The sequence below is a fragment of the Macaca fascicularis genome, chromosome 19 (genome assembly GCF_037993035.2).
Source record: "Macaca fascicularis isolate 582-1 chromosome 19, T2T-MFA8v1.1".
Taxonomy (NCBI): domain Eukaryota; kingdom Metazoa; phylum Chordata; class Mammalia; order Primates; family Cercopithecidae; genus Macaca; species Macaca fascicularis.
Genome location: NC_088393.1, coordinates 21,667,962 through 21,675,572, shown reverse-complemented (window position 1 = coordinate 21,675,572; position 7,611 = coordinate 21,667,962). Strand labels below are relative to the sequence as shown.

The 7,611-nt window shown below is 46.1% G+C and overlaps 1 pseudogene; it reads right to left on the bottom strand.

Moving 5' to 3' along the window:
• Nucleotides 1-2,152: 2,152 nt before the first annotated feature.
• Nucleotides 2,153-2,607, bottom strand: LOC102138965 (non-histone chromosomal protein HMG-17 pseudogene; annotated as a pseudogene).
• Nucleotides 2,608-7,611: the final 5,004 nt, after the last annotated feature.

Sequence of the window (7,611 nt, the reverse complement as noted above, 5' to 3'; positions counted from 1 at the left end):
TAGCAAGACCCCTTCTTCAAAATAAGTGCTTTTAAGAGAGCTATGAGATCCAGGTGGGGAAGTTGTGAAACTCTGCTAAAGCCCAAGATTGAGGAGTGTTCCTTTTCAGAGGGCAGGTCTTCATTCAAGTGGGAAACTACAGGACCCCCGTTCTTGGTTACAGACCAAGAAATGGCCCACCCAACTTGGTCCCACTGGGAATTCTGAAATTACTCTGTAACCATCCCAAACTCCTCCCATTCACGGTCTGGGAGAGGTCCTGACCTTCCAGACACCTAGAGGAAGACACCCATTTGTAGAAATGCAGGCAGGTCTGCAAACCTTGGCCTTTACTATGGCCCCTGAAATAGTTCAATGACTCAGTTCCAAATCCATAAGCCACAGTTCATGACCAGTTTTTCCTACATAGAAACCCACAGTGACCTGTGAAAATCCTCTCTGGTACTCAGTGAAAGCCATACTCATTTACACCCTGATATAAGGACCATTATGTATGCAGCCGACTGTAGACACCTATCCTAGAGTCTGCTCTACAGTTGTTTGTTAAGCAGGGAGGAGCTGATGATTTTGGGGGTCCCTGAGTAGCTGACAAGCCATCTGAATGGAGCTGTTTGGGTGACTAGGAAGTTACTATGATCAGTTGGGGCTTGAAGCTGTAGGGTGTAATCACACTGATGGGATAGTAGGTGACCCATTTTGTGAGGAGAATTTCAGATCCTCAACAAGGCCCTGGGCAAGAAAGTAGGCCATGGGAGGTGAGTTTCTTGTGTTAGTTTCCTTAAGTGCCTCTTGAGTGTTTCATTTGCCTTCTCAACCTTCCCTGAGGATTGTGGCCTCCAGGCACAGTGAAGGTGATATTGTATCCGTTGCACCCTGGAAATTCCCTGAATTATCGTAGCTTTAAAAACTGGACCATTGTCTCTTTGCTAGTTTTAGGGAAGCCCAAATCTAGGAATTATTTCATGAATTAGGACTTTAACCACTTCCTGAGCCTTCTCTGTCTTGCAGGGGAAGGCTTCTATCCAATTTGCGAAAGGTATCAACACAGACCAAGTACTGAAATCCCCTTGACTTAGGCATATGGGTGAATTCTTTTTTTTTTTTTTTCTTTTTCCCAAGCCAAACTGTATCCAGCTTTATTAAAGATACTTTCCATAAACAATCATGGTATTTCAGGCAGGACATGGGCAGACGGTTGTTAACAGTATACAACAACTTTCAAACTCCCTTCTTCAATGGACTACCAAAAATCAGAAAGCCACTATAAAACCCAATGAAGTCTTCATCTGATGCTCTGAACAGGGAAAGTGTAGAGTGAGGGTTGACGTTTCACATTTAGCATGTTGTTTAACAACTTTTCACAAGCCGACCCTGACTTTCAGGAAGTGAAATGAAAATAGCAGAATTTATCTGAAGATCCGCAATCTAGAAATGGAACCAATGCTGTTTTGACAGGTGCCATCTCAGTGGCATCACTGGAAAGTCCAGATTGCCTGACACACTGGTAACCAATGACTACAGGTCAGGTCCCAACAGATGTCTGGGCTTAAGGGAGTTAAGTCTATGCTGAAAGATGGAAAGGGAGAAGAGGACATAAAAACAAATTTGTTTTTCCATACCACAAGGCTTTTGTGCCAAGGTGGCCATGTGTGTCAAAGTCAGGGAATCCCTCCTCCTGGGAACCAAGAGGAAGTCTCTCAAAACTAGAAGGGAAAGGTGTTTTCCCCACATCAATCCAGCTTTGGAGACATTCTATTAGTGACATATGCCCCTTCCCCCAAAAACAACAATGAAGTGTTCTGTGTGCTAACAACATAGCTTTAAAAAAAAAAAAAAAAAAGGCCGGGCGCGGTGGCTCAAGCCTGTAATCCCAGCACTTTGGGAGGCTGAGACGGGCGGATCACGAGGTCAGGAGATCGAGACCATCCTGGCTAACACAGTGAAACCCCGTCTCTACTAAAAACTACAAAAAACTAGCCGGGGGAGGTGGTGGGCGCCTGTAGTCCCAGCTACTCGGGAGGCTGAGGCAGGAGAATGGCGTGAACCCGGGAGGCGGAGCTTGCAGTGAGCTGAGATCCGGCCACTGCACTCCAGCCCGGGCGACAGAGCGAGACTCCGTCTCAAAAAAAAAAAAAAAAAAAGTAAAACAAAATTCTGCATTTTTATAAAACTTGATAAAAAATAGTATTTCAAACTGTACAGTCACCAGAAGTACACAGTTATCAAAAATGCACACACTTCACTTGGCATCTCCAGCACCTTCAGTTTTCTGTGCCTGGTCTGTTTTGGCATCTCTGTTTTCTGCAGGGTTATTCCCCTCCTTGCCAGCATCAGCTTTTCCCTTTTTCCCTTTGGGTACCTTCTCTCCCTTCTTTGCAGGGGCCTTTTTAGGCTTGGGCTCTGGCTTTGGAGGAGCAGGTTTAGCAGACAACCTCGCGGATCTTCTCTGTGGTTCGTCCTTCACCTTGGCTTTATCTCCTTTAGCATCCCCTTCAGCCTTTCTCTTGGGCATGGTGGCGATGGCGGCGGGATGTAGGTGCTGGACTCGGGATGCAGCCCGCGCGGGCTTTGGTCGGTCCGGGGGTCGTTCTCGCCTCTTCTTCTTCCGGCATATGGGTGAACTCTAACTGCCAGTCCTCTCTGGAATAGTGCCCTATTATTTGTTCCCCCAGAGGGGCCTTACGATAGACCAAGGGATTATTCCTTTGACGCACCGCATAGGCTTTAACTACTTGTTGGACGGTCCGAAGGAGATCTGGCTCTGTAAATAGGGATTTGGCCATTTGATGAGTATTCTTAATACCCGTATGAAAAGTTTGGTGGAGGGTCTTACGTATTTTCTAGTGGCTGACTTTGGATATGAGTACCTTTCTGTCTTCTGTCGTTAACCACCCCCAGGGGAGAAAACTATGCCCCCGTGAAAGTCCCCATTCTGTTTCTGTAGGGAATACTGGAGCTTAATCTCTTGGAGAGGATTGTTCCATACCAGGGGTCCTTCCATAGGTATTGCTAATAGGAGGTTCCACCTGGCAGCAATTTTGGCCTCATGGTCTGTCCGACGGTTTCCTTCTGCCTTTTCTCCTTCACCTTTTGATTGCTTCGGCAGTGTTAGACTGCCACCTCCTTGGGTTTTTGCACTGCGTGCAATAACTCCATGATTTCCTTGTGGTATTTAATGGGGGTTCCCCCAGAGGTTAGGAACTCCCTTTCTTTCCATATTGCAGCATGGGTATGTAGGATTAGATAAGCATAGTTTCTATATGTATACACATTTATTCTTTTTTCCTTTCCCAGTTCTAAGGCTTGGGTAAGCACCACTAATTCTGCTAACTGAGCACTAGTCCATGGGGGAAGAGGCTTACTTTCAAGTACTGTTACATCACTAACTATGGCATAACCTGCCCTTTGTATCCCATTCTCCACAAGTGAACTTCCATCAGTATATAGGTTAAGGGCAGGATTAGCTAAGGGAACTTCTAAGAGATCCTCTCGGGCAGCATAAGTCTGGGCTACAATTTGTTGGCAGTCATGCTAGATTAGTTCCCCATCATCTGGGAAAAAAGTGGCAGGGTTGAGGGCCATATACGTGTGTATCTGAAGCACCAGTCCCTCAAGGAGTAGCACCTAGTATCTAAGCAGACAGTTGTCTGATAGCCATAAACTTCCTTTGGCACCTAGTATGCCATTTACATCATAAGTAGTCCAGACAGTGAGATCCTTTCTTTGTATTATTTTGAGAGCCTCTGACACTAAGATGGCCACCCTGCAACTACCCATAAACTGTGAGGCCAGTCTTTTGCTACCACATCAATTTTCTTACTGAGGTATGCCACTGGTTGTGGGATTTTCCCACAAGTCTGAATAAGGACTCCAAGAGCTATTCCTGCTCTCTCTTTGATATATAAAGAGAAGTTTTGTCCTGTGGGAAGGCTTAAACCTGGAGCTTGTACTAGGGCCTGCTTTAAGATTTCGAAGTTTGTTTCTGCCTCTGGATTCCATTATACTAGATGAGTATTTGCCCTCTGGATCTCCTTGATTAGAGTATAGAGTGGCCTGGCCATCTCACTGTATCTGGGGATCCATAGCCAACGAAAGCCAGTGATCCCAAGGAACCCCCGCACCTGTTTTAATGTCTTAGGGTGAGGGTAAGCCAGTATAGGCTGTATTCATTCCTTGCTGAGGGCCCTGGTTTCTCTGGCTAAGATTAGGCCTAGATATTTGACTTATTGTAGGCAGAACTGAGTCTTCAATTTAGACGCCTTGTACCCTTGATTAGCCAGAAAGTTCAAGAGATCTAGAGTAGCCTGCTGGCATAAGGCTTCTGAACTGGTAGCCAAAAGTAAATTATCCACATACTGAAGGACCAGAGTGTCTGGACTTGAGAAGTTGCCTAGATCTTGGACCAGTACCTGACCAAACAGATGAGGGCTATCCCTAAACCCTTGGGGCAAAACTGTCCATGTAAGTTGGTACATGTGGTCTGTGGGATCCTCAAAGGCAAAGAGAAACTGGGAGTCAGAGTGCAGGGAAATGCAGAAGAAGGCACCCTTGAGGTCCAGAACAGTGAACCATTTTGCTTCCTCTGGTATTTCAGAGAGCAGGGTATAGGGGTTAGTTATAGCTGGATATAGAGGAATTACTGCCTCATTGATGAGTCTAAGATCTTGCACTAGTCTCCACTGACCTTTCAGTTTTTGTACTCCTAGAATTGGGGTGTTGCAGGGACTGCTGCATTTTCTTAGTAAGTCTTGAGCTTTTAAATGTCTAACAATATCGTGTAATCCTTTATGAGCTTCAGGCCTTAAGAGATATTGCCTTTGATAAAGAAAAGTAGTGGAGTCTTTTATCCTGATTTGAACCGGGCAGACATTTTTTGCCCTTATGAATTGTCCTTCCAGTGCCCAGACTTCAGGGTTGATTCCCTCCTCAAGTAGGGGACAACAAATGGGTAACTTGTTCCCAATATTCATATAGATAATAGCTCCAGCTTTGGCTAATATATCCCTCCCTAATAAGGGTGTGGGACTTTCAGGCATAACAAGAAAGGCATGTAAAAAGAGCAAAGTTTCCCAATTACAACTGAGGAGGTGGGAGAAATACCTGGTTACAGGCTGTCCCAGGATTCCTCGGAAGGTAACAAACCTTGAGGACAGCCATACGGGGCAGGAGATTAACACTGAGAAGGCCGCACCAGTGTTCAGGAGGAAGTCAATTTCCTGGCCCCCAGTGGTTAAACTTACCCGCTGCTCAATGAGGGTGATGACATGAGCTGCCGCTTGCCCCAGGCACCCTCAGTCCTGTTGCTGGATCATCTGGTGGGGGCTTCTGACCCAGAGAACCTTCATCCTCTGGGGCAGTGTGCCTTCCAGTGATTGCCTTGGCATAGTGGACATGGGTGAGGGGCTGGCTTGTTTCTCATTGGACAATCTTTTCTATTTTTTTTTTTTTTTTTTTTTGAGACGGAGTCTCGCTCTGTCGCCCAGGCTGGAGTGCAGTGGCGCGATCTCGGCTCACTGCAAGCTCCACCTCCCGGGTTCACGCCATTCTCCTGCCTCAGCCTCCCGAGTAGCTGGGACTACAGGCGCCCACAACCGCGCCCGGCTAATTTTTTGTATTTTTAGTAGAGACGGGGTTTCACCGTGGTCTCGATCTCCTGACCTTGTGATCCGCCCGCCTCGGCCTCCCAAAGTGCTGGGATTACAGGCGTGAGCCACCGCGCCCGGCCTGGACAATCTTTTCTAAAGTGTCCTTGCAAACCACACTGATATCAAGCCCTACCAGATGATTGGCCTGCTCCATTTTCTGTCCTCTCTGAACCACCAAAGTTTGTTTGTCTGAGGGCCATGACTAAGACTGTGGCCTTTCTCTTATCTCACTTTTCCTTTCAGCCTGTTCCTTTTGGTCCCTATTATAGAACATCAAGGTTTCCAGGTTTAATAATGCCTCCAAATATTGTTCAGGGCCCAGGGCTGGCTTTTGGAGCTTTCTCCTGATATCTGTGGCTGATTGGGTAATAAACTTGTCTTTAAGGATCAATTGACCCTCGAGGGAGTTGAGTGACAGGGAACTATATTTTTGTAAGGTCTCCCACAGCCACTCAAGGAAGGCACAAGGATTTTCTTCCTTTCCCTGAGTTATGGTGGACATCATTGAGTAATTCATGGGCTTTTTCCTCATTCTCTTTAGTCCTTCTAGAACACAGGTCAACAGATGTTTATGACTCCAGTCCCCATGATCTGAGTCAAGGTCCCAGTGGGGAGCCATACTGAGGATGGCTTGCTGACCGGTAGGGAATTTGTCCCTTTCTTCAGCTGTCATTCTATCATTTACTTGACTAAGATACCAGGCATCTCCAAACTCTCGGGCTGCAGCTAAAGCTGCATTCTTTTTGTTAAAGGCTAGAGTTTGATCTAACAATAGCATGACATTGCTATAAGTAAGGTCGAAGGTTTACCTTAGACCCTGTAGGACATCTATATTCCTATCAGGAACATCTGAAAACTTCCCCAGGTCTAGCCTAATCTGCTTTAAATCAGAGAGGGAGAAGGGGACATTTACCTGGGTTGGGCCAAATTCCCCTTCTCCTACAGCTTGAAGGGGACATAATTGATAGCCCGGGGCAGGTTTTGTGGTCCCTTGGAGACTTTTGCTTGTTTCCATCTAGGTTGGGGAGATTAGAGGAGGCTCATCATTAATAGGAAGGGGAGCTGTAGGAAGGTTAGGATATGGAGGTAAGCTGAGAGCTTCTCCTGTGGGATGTAGACTGCAAGTTTTGCATAGTTGTGGATTCTCCTTCAATGAAAAGAAAGCTTCCCTCTTACAGGAAAGGTCAAGCTGCAGGATAGTATTGTAATTTATACTTCCCTTAGGTGGCCATTTTTCCCCATCAGAGAGAGAATATTGGGGTCAAGCTGTAACGCAGAAAAAAATGAGCCACCTCTTTTTCAGGGTTTGCGGGTCAAATTGGTCCCAATGGCTTATGATGCTTTTCAATGGTGAGTCTGTTGATGCCTGAGTGTTTCCCATCCAAAACAAAAAAACACCCGCGTTTTTGTGTGTGTGTGTGTGTGTGTGTGTGTGTGTTTTTCCTGCCCAAGAACCCACAACGGTCCCTGGACCCTGCTGTTCGGAATAGTTTCACTCCCCACCAAAGCAGCAGCAGAAACACTAGCTTTCCTCCTAGACTACAAAGAGGACTGAGGAAGGTCGGATTTAGTGGCCCTTACTGAGGCATTCTCGAAAACCCGCACCCTTGCCTTTCTTCTTAGACAACAAAGAGGACCAAGAAAAATCAGATTTAGTGGCCCTTACCGAGGCATTCTCAAAAACCTGTTACTTAGAAAGCCCTGTGTTTCTGGACTCAGTTCTTCACTCTCAGGTGAGCCTCCTCAGGATCTTCTTCCTGTAATTATCACAATCTCATTCAGGGCACTAGGGTTTTGCCATTTCCCAGAAAGATTTAATTAGTAGTGTTGGCTCCACATAACTTGGGACCTCCTTCAATCTTCTTTAATGATTGCCAGCTTTGAAGTTCTTTTTAAATTAACACCCTCAAAAGTATAAAACTTGACCAGGCAAGATGGCTCACATCTGTAACCCCAGCACTTTGGG